The 12,884-nt window shown below is 39.9% G+C and overlaps 1 non-coding gene across 1 annotated transcript; it reads left to right on the top strand.

Moving 5' to 3' along the window:
• Positions 1-8,814: 8,814 nt before the first annotated feature.
• Positions 8,815-8,921, top strand: LOC127108765 (small nucleolar RNA R71). The gene has a single exon (XR_007796278.1). It is a non-coding gene; the product is annotated as a small nucleolar RNA R71 (small nucleolar RNA).
• The last annotated feature ends 3,963 nt before the right edge of the window (positions 8,922-12,884 follow it).

The raw sequence follows: 12,884 nt of genomic DNA on the forward strand, positions 1-12,884 counted from the left end.
TGACTGCTGAGATAAACTACTGAGGACATATACGAAATGATGATTAAGGCCATGGTATATGGGGTTTCGAGAATGATTCCTATATTTACAAAGCTTATGGTGCTAAAACAGATACTGATGTTTCGCAAAGTTCTCCCAAGTCACCGCATCCTTACTCAAAACATATCTTTAAAACCTGAAAACTTTCGAAATAACACTATTTTCTTTTGCAAAAAAAATTTCGGTGGGGCTAAAGGTATGGGGAGGTAGGATTATACTAAAGATCTACTATATTTGGTGACTCGTCAAACTCATGCATTATACTAAAAAGCAAAATAAACAACTAAAAGGAAATAACAATAAATAAACTATCTAAAAATAGCAAAGAAAAAATGATAAAGGAAAACGAGAAAAGCAATAAAGAAAAGACGATAGAGTCTCCTCCCACACTTAAATCGAACATTGTCCCCAATGTTTCGAAATAAGATAAGGAAAGAGTTACCTGACAACCTATTGCTGACCACTAGTGCCCTCGCCATCCTGAGGTGGACGACGGGATCGGGTATGACGACGGTCTCTCTGATCCATCCTCGCCTGCAGGGCATTCTGAGCGGTCCTCACCTCTCAAAGGTTGCCTATAATGGAACCTTGAGTGGCTTCAATGAGTGTCATGTGTCTCTCGTGGTAGTGTTGCTGACGGGCTTGTGAATCTGTGATCGTTTGCAGAGACTGTAGAACAGTGTCATAGGACCTGTCTGTCCTCCGCTACGATTCTTGCATGAAGTTCATGTTATCCGCCATTTGTTGCTGGATGGTAGAGAGTAGGTCGTCACGCCTTTGCTCTCTAGCCATGTGGTCACGCCACATCTCCTCTGTAATATAGAAGCCAGGAGTGGTACCTGCAGAAGAAGAAGATGGTGCGGTGTGTGGTGGTGAAGGGTGATGGGGGGACACATGGGGTACGGGAGATCTCTCTCTCCGATCATATTCATCATCAGTGTCATGTCCCACCTCATCAGGAATGTTAGGAGGAAGAGGACCTAAAACAGGTGGAGCATCTAAAGGGTAGGTCCAATTCCTTTCATCTCGTACATCTGTACGTCTAGTGCACGGTAAAACAACAGATGGGATGGCTACACCATGAACCATAAGCATATAGCCTCCTTCTCTCCTCGAGCGGCACAATTTCATGTCTCTAAGAAATTTTAGGTTAATTGTGCAAGGAGGTAAGGGATCTAGGGTAGCCATCTCATTGTTCAGGTTAAGTGCCTGAGCAATAGATGTAATCAATCCACCAAAAGAAATCAATCCCGCTTTATTCAAAGTTAAAGTCATATGAGCAAGCATGAACGGGACCTAATTAATACGTCTATTTGTGAGGCTTCCTTGTAAAAATAGAAGCTCTCTAGCATTAACCTTATTTGGATTCTCCCGGCCAAAAATAGTGCATGCCAACAGATATCTAAAAACTCTGATGGCCGGGTTATGGATAGTTGAGGCAAGAACTCCTTCAAAAGAGTTTATGGAAGTGTTTGATAGATGCTCCCAGAAGGAAAATACCTCAACAGACCATTCGGAATCCAAAGGGGCCTCACAAATAGCACCGTCCCCATGAGGGATTCCTAACAAGCTGGCTAGTTCGTCGGTACTGAATTGGTATTCAACTACAAACATTCTAAATTTGACAGTACCAACCGTGCTAGCAGTGTTAGGGTTGACAATATAAATTAAGGAACTCAAAAATTCAATTGTCAACCGCTTATAAGTAGGTTCTTTATTGGAAAAGAAATTATGCAAACCTAAATTATCTAATAAATGAAATATGCTATGATAGATACCTAAAGTATAGAGACAGTTTTCGTCAACATGCCTTGTCGGGAGGATTTCCCGATTTTGCAACGTTCAATAATTTTTCTTTGTCTATCCCCCGGTTTCCCTCCTCGAAGAATGAATCCGTTAAACTCCATTTGAAAGCTCTTGAGAAGTGATGAAGAAGATGAAGTGGTTTGTGAAAAGGTTGGATTTTTACAAAATCCGACGGATGAAATCGAAAATGGAAATTAGAATAATGATTTGTGTGGTGTGGTGGTTAGAAAAGTATGAGCTTTTTGTGGGTTCAAGGATGTTTTTTCAAGGTGAAAAAATGGGTTTGGAAGGTTGTAAGTTGCAAAAATGGTGAAGAAAGGGGTTTTGCCCCGACCTTTTACAGACGCTGTGGCGGGCGCCACAGGTCCTATGGCGGGCGCCACAAGGCAAAATCTGGTTGGGCCAGATTTTGGTCCTTTGGTTTGGGCTTCTTTTGTCTTTTGGCTTTGAGGGGTCTGAATAGCATTACTCTTGTGATTTTCCTAGCATCATTGGCTTGCATAATTTTATAAAGGTAAAAACAAAAATAAAAAATGAAACAAAAATTAAATATTAGACTAATAAATAAATAAATAACTGAAAAAATAAAATGCAAATAAAACAAACATAAGACATATATAGATAAAAATAGAAATACCAATGCATAGATGTAGTTTATATAATCATCCAAATGCGATAAAATAAAATGAGTTATGTAAATATGAGAAATATAAAAAATAAAAAAAAAATAAGATGAAATGGTGAGATCATATAGTGGGGATGTCATCTTCCTGAGAGGAACCACGGAGCATGGCTACTTCTTGCTTGAGCTCTGCGATCTCCTGATATAGACAGTCGGCTTCAGTAGCATGGGTGAGATCAGACACTCCCATCTGTAAAGTGACGTCATCCACCTCCTGTCTAAGCGCTGCGATCTCTCTACGACACTCAGCAATCTGAGTGCGGATGTCGGGTGTCTGCAATGAAAGATTATTAGAGAAAATAGTGATTCTGGGAGATGGTGGTGTAGGCGTGTATTCAGCAATGGGTGGTGATCTTGGTTCCTCAACGGTCTCTCCCTGGCCCTCCAGAGCATAACTCCAATTCGCTGGATCATGCACACTGGTCATCATGGGATCTGGCAATGTGAAATAATGGATAACCTCACTGTCGACTAGCAATCGGAACTGACATGGGTGGAAAGAGGCTCTCCTCATCAACCCTCTAGTCAAACAGAAGTCGATGTCCATGGTAGTGTACCCACAGTAGGTCCGAAGATGTAACAGCTTGCAAGACAGACCTAAAGCGACAGCAATCTGTGTGATGATTCCGCCAACATGGATGACTCCTTCGGTGGATCTGGAGATACCGCTGAGACTGTATAATAAAAAGTTCCCACATGCTACTAGGCGAGACTGGGATGCATAAAATAATAGGAAGATCTCCTTTTCACTCAGTAGTGTCTCTGCATCTGGCCTTCCCAGGAAGGAATGTGTTAATATCATCTGAAAGTATCTGAAGGCGGGGTTATGTATGACATGAGACAGCTGCATAGATGGATCCTGGCTTCCACCACCCGATATATCACTCCAAAACTTCTCAACCTCCTTACCCAGAAAATATCCCATAGGTGTCTCCGGGATAGCATCAGGAGTGGTCTGGAAACCCAATAAGTCGCTGAACTCTTTCTGGCTGCAGGAGTACTCAACTCCGAAAAGCCTGAAAGCAGCATACCCATCTGGTCCAGAATATGGGTCATAGTCAAAGGAACTCAGGAACTCCAAAGTCAGGTTCCTGTAGGTGTTACTCAAGTCATCAGCAAACTCGTCCCAGTGAAGCTGGTGGCTAAGGAATCGGATACTCGGCTCGATACCCAGTGCCTCCATACAGTGCTGATCGGGATAACGTGTGGGTGCCATAGGACGCTCATACAGAGCAATGTAGCGCTCCTTCTGAGCATTATCTCTATAGGCCACGTGCATGTCATCGAAATCCTGCATCCTGTAAAAGTTAAGAAAGTGATCCTGAAAATACAAACCATTCAAATCTTAGTCTCAATGCAAGATATGATAAAATAAAATTAAATTAAAATTAAATAAATGCGAAAAAGTAAAATGAAAGAAAAACCATGGGTTGCCTCCCACGCAGCGCTTGTTTAACGTCAATAGCTTGACGATTAGAATTTATACACCTGTAGTAGTAGGAATCGGTGGATCAATCAGGGTTTGGCTTGAGTAGTTTGCTGGAATGTCTCCTCCTTCGTAGAGCTTCAGTCTTTGTCCATTTATAATGAATGGGCTACAGGTATCGTTCTTGATTTCTACGGCCTTGGATCTCAGAATCTTGGATACTTCGAAAGGACCAGTCCATCTTGAACGTAGCTTTCCAGGGAAGAGTCGTAACCTAGAGTTAAAAAGGAGAACAGGATCGCCTATATTGAAGTTTTTCGTTACTATTCTTTTGTCGTGATAGGCTTTTGTCCTCTCTTTATATATTTTTGCATTCTCGTAGGCAGATTGCCTAAGTTCTTCTAATTTATGAATGTCTAGGATACGCTTTTCTCCAGCGGCTAGGTAGTCTAAATTCAAAGTTTTAATGGCCCAATAGGCCTTATGCTCTAATTCGAACGGTAAGTGACATGATTTTCCATAAACTAGTTGATAAGGAGTAGTTCCTATAGGGGTTTTGAAAGCGGTTCTATAGGCCCATAATGCTTCTTGAAGCTTCTGAGACCAGTCTCTCCTAGAAATAGAAACAATTTTCTCTAGGATTTGTTTTATCTCCCTATTAGATACTTCTACTTGGCCACTAGTCTGTGGGTGGTATGGTGTTGCTACTCTATGCCTAACTCCATATTTTCTTAAAAGTTTGTCAAATATTCTCGATATGAAGTGTGATCCTCCATCGCTTATGACTAAACGTGGTGTTCCAAATCTAGGGAATATATAGTTTTTAAATAGTTTGATTACTACCCTAGTGTCGTTTGTGGGCGCAGCTATAGCTTCAACCCACTTAGACACATAGTCTACAACTACTAAGATATACCTGTTTCCTAAGGATGGTGGAAAAGGTCCCATGAAATCTATACCCCATACGTCAAAGAGTTCTACTTCCTGAATGTTTCTTAGAGTCATTTCATCACACCTTGAAATGTTTCCAGTGCGTTGGCATCTATCACACTTGACAATGCAAGCATAGACATCGCGCCACATGGTAGGCTAAAATAGACCAGCTTGAAGAATCTTGGTGTATGTCTTAGATGTGCTCGCATGTCCACCATAAGGTGCAGAATGACAATGCTCGATAATATTATTTACCTCTTCTTCTGGAACGCAACGGCGAAAAATGCCATCTTTACCCCTTTTGAAAAGGAGCGGTTCGTCCCAATAGAAGTTTCTCACATCGTGGAAGAATTTCTTCTTGCGGTGGTAGTCAAGATCAGGGGGTACTATATCAGCAGCTAGGTAATTAACGAAATCTGCATACCAGGGTACATTACTTATTGCTAAGGAATTTTGAGGGTGCTCATAAGGATCTAGGTTATTATCTTCAATGGTTTCTACTCTAGCGATCAGTCTATCATAGGCAAAATCATCATTTATGGGTACTAGTTCTGGTTTTAGATGTTCTAGCCTAGAAAGGTGATCGGCTACTACATTTTCAGTGCCTTTTTTATCTCTTATGTCTAAATCAAACTCTTGTAGTAATAGAATCCATCGGAGTAACCTGGGCTTGGCATCTTTTTTACTTAATAGCTAACGAATGGCAGCATGATCGGTGTAAACTATAATTTTTGCTCCTACTAAATAAGATCTAAATTTGTCTATAGCGAAAAATACAGCGAGTAATTCTTTTTCAGTTGTTGCATAGTTAAGTTGGGCAACATCTAGGGTTCTACTGGCATAATAAATGGCATGTAATTTTTTATCTTTCCTTTGTCCTAGAACGGATCCAACTGCATAATCACTAGCATCGCACATTATCTCAAAAGGTTCTGACCAATCAGGTGGTTTCATAATGGGTGCAGATACTAATGCTTGCTTTAAAAGATCAAATGCGTCATTACATTTTTCATCAAAAATGAATTCAGCATCTTTCATTAAAAGTCCAGTTAAAGGTTTGGTTATTTTGGAGAAGTCCTTAATAAAATGCCGGTAGAATCCAGCGTGTCCAAGAAAGCTTTGGACTTCTCTGATGGTTTTTGGTGGTTTTAGGTTTTCTATAACTTCTATTTTAGCTTTATCTACCTCTATACCTTTTTCAGAAACTATATGTCCTAAAACTATTCCTTCGGTCACCATGAAATGACATTTTTCCCAGTTTAGCACGAGGTTCACCTCCACGCATCTCTCCAGGATTTTCTCAAGGTTAGCAAGACAATTGTGGAAATCAAATCCGTAAACCGAGAAATCATCCATAAACACTTCCATGATACCATCTAGGTAATCTGCGAAGGTTGACATCATGCAGCGTTGGAAAGTAGTTAGGGCATTACAGAGGTCGAACGACATTCGTCTGTAGGCAAAAGTTCTATAAGGGCATGTAAAGGTAGTTTTTTCTTGATCTTCAGGATGGATAGGTATTTGGAAGAATCCAGAGTATCCATCCAGATAGCAGAAGTAAGAGTGTCTGGCTAGACGCTCCAACATCTGGTCTATAAATGGTAAAGGGAAATGATCCTTCCTAGTTGCTTTATTTAATTTTCTATAATATATACACATCCGCCATCCTCCTTCTAAATGTTTTGCTACATGTTCACCTTTATCGTTTTGCACGACTGTGATGCCTCCCTTTTTAGGTAATACATGCACAGGGCTCACCCACTTACTATCCGAGATCTGATAGATGATACCTGCCTCAAGTAACTTGAGAACTTCCTTTTTAACAACATCACTCATTATAGGGTTTATTCTTCTCTGATGTTCCCTATAGGGTTTTGAGTCTTCTTCGAGCGAAATCCGATGCATGCATACGGATGGGCTTATACCTTTCATGTCAGAGATATTATATCCTAAGGCTGAGCGATATCTTCGTAAAACGTCTAAAAGTTGGTTCGTTTCCTCTTGGCTCAAGGTAGCACTGACTATAACTGGACGGTTCATCTTTTCATCGAGGAACTCATATCTCAGGTTCTTAGGCAGTTCCTTAAGTTCTAAGGTTGGTTTCTTAGGGCATGGTATAGGATCTGGGGTAAGGGATAAACATTCGTAAAGGTTATCATCGATGTAGGGTTTCTTAAAGTCATCATATTCCCTTATGAGAGTTGATGGTAACTTAATTGTTTTTATAATTTTTTTTTGTTCTAATTCTCTAACACATTCATCAATGATATCTAAGGCATAACACGAATCTCCCATCACAGGTGCCATAAGAAATTTCGAAAGTATAAATTTTATTTTCTCGTCACCTACTTGAAATGTCAACTTTCCTTTCTTGACATCTATTATGGCTCCTGCAGTCGATAAGAATGGTCTACCTAGAAGGATTGGTATATCATTGTCCTCTTTGATGTCCATGACAACAAAATCAGTAGGGATAAATAACTGACCTATCCTAACAGGAGCATCTTCTAAAATGCCTATCGGATATTTAATAGATCTATCGGCTAACTGAAGCGACATCTTAGTGGGCTGTAATTCTCCTAAGTTCAACCTCTCACAAACTGCTAAAGGCATTAAGCTCACACTAGCTCCTAAGTCTAGAAAAGCTTTTTCGATGACATGATTACCCAAAAGGCAAGGAATGGAAAAATTTCCAGGATCTTTATCTTTTTTTGCTAATTTGTCCTCGGAAATAGCATTACATTCCAAAGGCTTCGGATCGTCAAGTCTACGTTTGTTGGTAAGGATGTCTTTGAGAAACTTTGCATAAGAAGGTATTTGGGTGACGGCTTCTGTGAAAGGGATTTCTACATGAAGTTTTTCTATAACTTTAATAAATTTTTGATACTGTTTATAGATATGGGTTTGTTTGAGTCTTTGTAGATATGGTATAGGTGGTTTATATGGCGGGGGTGGTACGTAAGTTTTATCTTTAGGTTCTTCTCCTTTTTCTCGACCTTCCTGGTTTTCTGATTCCTCTGATTCCTTTACTTCGTCCGTGGGTTTGGTACATTCCTTAGAAGTTTCGGGTTCACTTAATCTAAGGTTTGGTGGCTCATCATAAGCGTTCCCACTTCGTAGGGTAATGGCATTGGCTTGTCCTCTCGGATTTTGTTGAGGTTGTCCAGGGAACTGTCCTCCAGGTGTAGTCTGAGGGGCTTGGTTTAAAGCTACCTGAGAGATCTGGGTTTCAAGCATCTTGGTATGAGTAACTATTTGGTCAACCTTGGTTCCTAACTGAGTAATCAATTCGTTAACATGAATGTTTTGGTTCATGAACTCCTTGTTTTGTTGGGCTTGAGCGGTGATAAAATTTTCCATAATTTTCTCAAGGCTCGGCTTTGGTTGCACAGGTTTCATAGGTTGATTTGATCTAGGGGCTTGATAACTAGGTCTTGGAGGTGCATTATTTTGAATAAGGTTATTATTTTTATAGGAGAAGTTCGGATGATTCCTCCATCCAGGGTTATAGGTATTCGAGTATGGGTTCCCTTGGGTGTAGTTCACTTGCTCAGAGTGGGTTTCGTTTAATAGACTGCATTCTGCAGATTGGTGTCCTTTGGTTCCACATATTTCACAATCCGACGAAACTGCGGCTACAGTATTCGGGTTTATGCACATATGCTCGACTTTGAGAGCTAATGCGTCCATTTTAGCTTGCATCATGTCTATAGAGCTTAGTTCATGCACTCCTCCTTGGGCTTCCTTCTTCTCAACTGTCGCTCGTTCGACTCCCCATGACTGAACGTTTTGAGTCATATCTTCGATGAGGGCACTAGCTTCAGGATAAGGTTTATTCATCAGAGCACCGCCTGCGGCAGCGTCGATGGTCATCTTTGTGTTGTAATGAAGTCCATTATAGAAGGTTTGAATGATTAACCAATTTTCTAAACCATGATGTGGGCATGCTCGTAACAACTCTTTATATCTCTCCCAAGCTTCGAACAGCGATTCTCCTTGGTTTTGGGTAAATCTAGTTATATGGTTTCGAAGAACGGCGGTCATACTCGGGGGAAAATATCTAGCAAGAAAAACTCTTCTAAGGTTATCCCAAGTCGTAATGGAATTGGGTGGAAGAGAATCTAACCATGATAGGGCTTTATCTCTGAGGGAAAAAGGAAATAATCTTAAACGTATTGCCTCAGGAGAAGCTCCATTGGTTTTAAAAGTGTCTGCTAATTGAAGAAATATTTTTAAATGTTGGTTTGGATTCTCAGTAGCGAGACCTGCGAATTGTCTCTGTTGCACTAGTTGCAACAGGGATGGTTTAAGTTCAAAATTATTAGCTGGGATGGTTGGGTTTACTATACTAGAACTAGGTTCTTCATTAGATGGTTGAGAGAAGTCCTTAAGAGGTCTTTGGTTTTGATCTTCAGCCATAGCTCTCTTAATTCTATGAAAGAATAAACGTGCGCGAGCTTAACGTTCAGGTTCCGCTAGAGGGTATACTAAGCTTAAACTTCCGGTGCTGCGAGTTCTTCGCATTGACCGGCGGGAAATAGCCTAAGTCTAAATGATATAACAACAGGGAAATGAAATTTGACGAAATTGGTCCCCGGCAACGGCGCCAAAAACTTGATGCGGTGTTTCGCAAGTATACGAACGCGTCAGAGTAATATAAAAGATTATCGAATTCACAGAGACCAAGTGTCAATCTATCGTTATCTATTGTTATGGTGTTTATCAAAGGCAATCAAAATAAGTGTTTTTGGAGTGTGCAATGAAAAGTAAAGTGTTGAATAAAGATTAATTAATAAAGACAGGGTCGAATGTAAGTCACGTAATCAATTGATAATCCAAGTACTTGCTAATAGAGCTACTTATGGGCAATGTTTCCTACTTTGAAAAGAACTAATTTAACAGGAACTGTCGCTTTCGCGTATTCAGAACCGAGTTGTACTCCCTAATCAAACTCTCTTATTGTCACTTATAAAAAGGCGCGCATTGCGTTAGAGTAGTAAACCTATTTTTAAGAAATATAGTATCTTGACTAAGTTGAAAAGTATTATAACCTGGATTTCTTAACCAAAAGAGGTTCTTACGAACCAGACTCTAAACTTATAAACGCGTCCGAAAATAGTTTTAAAATCTCTTTTCTTCTTAATGTTAAAATCTCCTAATGAACTAAACAAAGCGAAAATCTCTTAATGAACTAAACAAAGCGCTTTCGCTGTTTTTGAAATAGTTAAAAAGAATTAAGTTTAAAAAGACGTTGGACGGCTTTTGATCTTACCCAACGGAATTGAAGTGCGGGAAAACTTAAGTTGAAAGTTAAAATAGCCCTTAAGTGTTTCTACGAACAATTGTACGGATTATCGGTTCAATTACGATCCTTACATTCTAACCTTATAGATTTAGTTAGACATGGTAAAGTAAAAGTGCATTAAAGTAAATAAAAGTAGTGCGAGTGCGGAAAGTAAATAAAAGTAGTGCGAGTGCGAGGAAATAAATAATTTAAAGCGAGTGCGGGAAAATAAATAATTTAAAGCGAGTGCAAGGAAATAAATAAAGTAAAGCGAGTGCGAGGAAATAAATAAAGTAAAGCGAGTGCGGGAAAATAAAAATTTAAAGCGAGTGCGGGGAAATAAATAAAGTAAAGCGAGTGCGGGAAAATAAATAAAGTAAAGCGAGTGCGAGAAAATAAATAAAGTAAAGATAAGTAATAAAAAAACCTGCTCCAATCGGAGGGTTGAATAAATTGCAAAGTGGAAATGAAAATGGCGGCAGGATTAACTTCCTTCCAAAGTGCTCCAAACTCGACTATAGACTCTATCACAGACTCGATTACACAATTGTGGTAACACTCCAATGCGAAGCGATTACCACTTTATAATACTGAATATATGCCTAAGTGAAACAAAGTTGCTCTGAGTTTGCCTCTGCTCTAAGTTTGGATGATTGTAAAAGTGATTTCGAGTTTCTATTTATAAGCAAGTAAAAAGATGGAAATGACAAGGATGCCCTTCAACTTGAAAATGGGAGAGAAACTATTTTCCTCTTGTGGCGCCCGCCACAAGGCCATGGCGCCCGCCACAAGCACAAAATGAGGCGCCTTAGTGGAAGTAGTGGGGAACGTGGAAGTTGAGAGAAGTTGAGCTTGGACACGTCATGGCAGGGTCTATGGCGCCAGCCATGGGGTAGGCCACAAGTACAAAATGCTGAAAATTAGGGTTTTTGGCTCTTTTTCGCTCCTTTTCTCGATCGGGGCTCTGATTAAAGTAAAAACCTGAAAACAAAAAAAAACATAGCAATAACACAACAAAATGATAATAAAACAACTAGAATGCATGTGAAATCGGAGTCGAAAATACGGTAAATTTTAGTGTTATCAGTTACTACAAGAGTTTGAGTTAGATATCAGAGATAAAAAAGGCATTGGAAATGTAGTGGTTGATCACCTCTCTAGGCTAGAACACCTAAAACCAGACTCCGTACCCATAAATGATGATTTTGCCTATGATAGACTGATAGCTAAACTAGAAGCCATTGAAGACGATAGCCTAGGCCCTCATGTGCACTTCCAAAAATCCTTAGCTATAAGTAACGTTCCATGGTATGCAGACTTTGTTAATTACCTAGCTGCTGATATCGTACCCCCTGATCTTGACTACCATCGGAAGAAGAAGTTTTTCAACTATGTAAGAAACTTTTATTGGGAAGAACCGCTCCTTTTCAAAAGGGGTAAAGACGGCATTTTTCACCGTTGCATTCCAGAAGAGGAGGTAAAAAGTATAATTGAGCATTGTCACTCTGCACCCTATGGTGGACATGCGAGCACCTCTAAGACATATGCCAAAATTCTTCAAGCTGGCCTATTTTGGCCTACCATGTGGCGCGATGTCCATGCTTGCATTGTCAAATGTGATAGATGCCAACGCACGGGAAATATTTCAAGGCGTGACGAAATGCCTCTAAGAAACATTCAGGAAGTAGAACTCTTTGACGTATGGGGTATAGATTTCATGGGACCTTTTCCATCATCCTTAGGAAACAGGTATATCTTAGTAGTTGTAGACTATGTGTCTAAGTGGGTTGAAGCTATAGTTGCGCCCACAAACGACACTAGGGTAGTAATCAAACTATTTAAAAACTATATATTCCCTAGATTTGGAACACCCCATTTAGTCATAAGCGATGGAGGATCGCACTTCATATCGAGAATATTTGATAAACTTTTAAGCAAGTATGGAGTTAGGCATAGAGTAGCGACACCATACCACCCACAGACTAGTGGCCAAGTAGAAGTATCCACTAGGGAAATAAAACAAATTCGAGAAAAAAACGTTTCTATGTCTATAAGACACTGGTCTCAGAAGCTCCAAGAAGCATTATGGGCCTACCGAACCGCTTTCAAAACCCCTATAGGAACAACTCCCTACCAACTAGCCTATGGAAAATCCTGTCATTTACCTTTTGAATTAGAGCATAAGGCCTATTAGGCCATTAAAATTTTGAATTTGGATTACCTGACCGCTGGTGAAAAATGTATCCTTGACATCCACAAACTGGAAGAACTTAGGCAATCTACCTACGAGAATGCCAAAATATACAAAGAGATAACAAAAGCTTGGCACGACAAAATAATTGTGAAAAAGATTTCAATATAGGTGACCTTGTTCTCCTGTTCAACTCTAGGCTACGACTTTTCCCTGGGAAGCTGTGTTCAAGATGGACTAGCCCTTTCAAAGTATCTAAGATTCTGAGATCCGGAGCTGTAGAAATCAAGAACGAAACATGTAGTTCATTCATTGTAAATGGGAAAAGACTGAAGCTCTATGAAGGAGGACACATTCCGACAGACTACTCCAGCCACACTCTGATAGATCCACCAATTCCTACGACAAATGTATAAGTTTCGATTGTCAAGCTAACGATGTTAAACAAGCGCTGCTTGGGAGGCAACCCACGGTTTTCTTATCTTGTTTTACTTTTTTTGCATTTATTTACTTTATTTTATTT

Source organism: Lathyrus oleraceus, chromosome 7, assembly GCF_024323335.1.
Source record: "Lathyrus oleraceus cultivar Zhongwan6 chromosome 7, CAAS_Psat_ZW6_1.0, whole genome shotgun sequence".
NCBI classification, from domain to species: domain Eukaryota; kingdom Viridiplantae; phylum Streptophyta; class Magnoliopsida; order Fabales; family Fabaceae; genus Lathyrus; species Lathyrus oleraceus.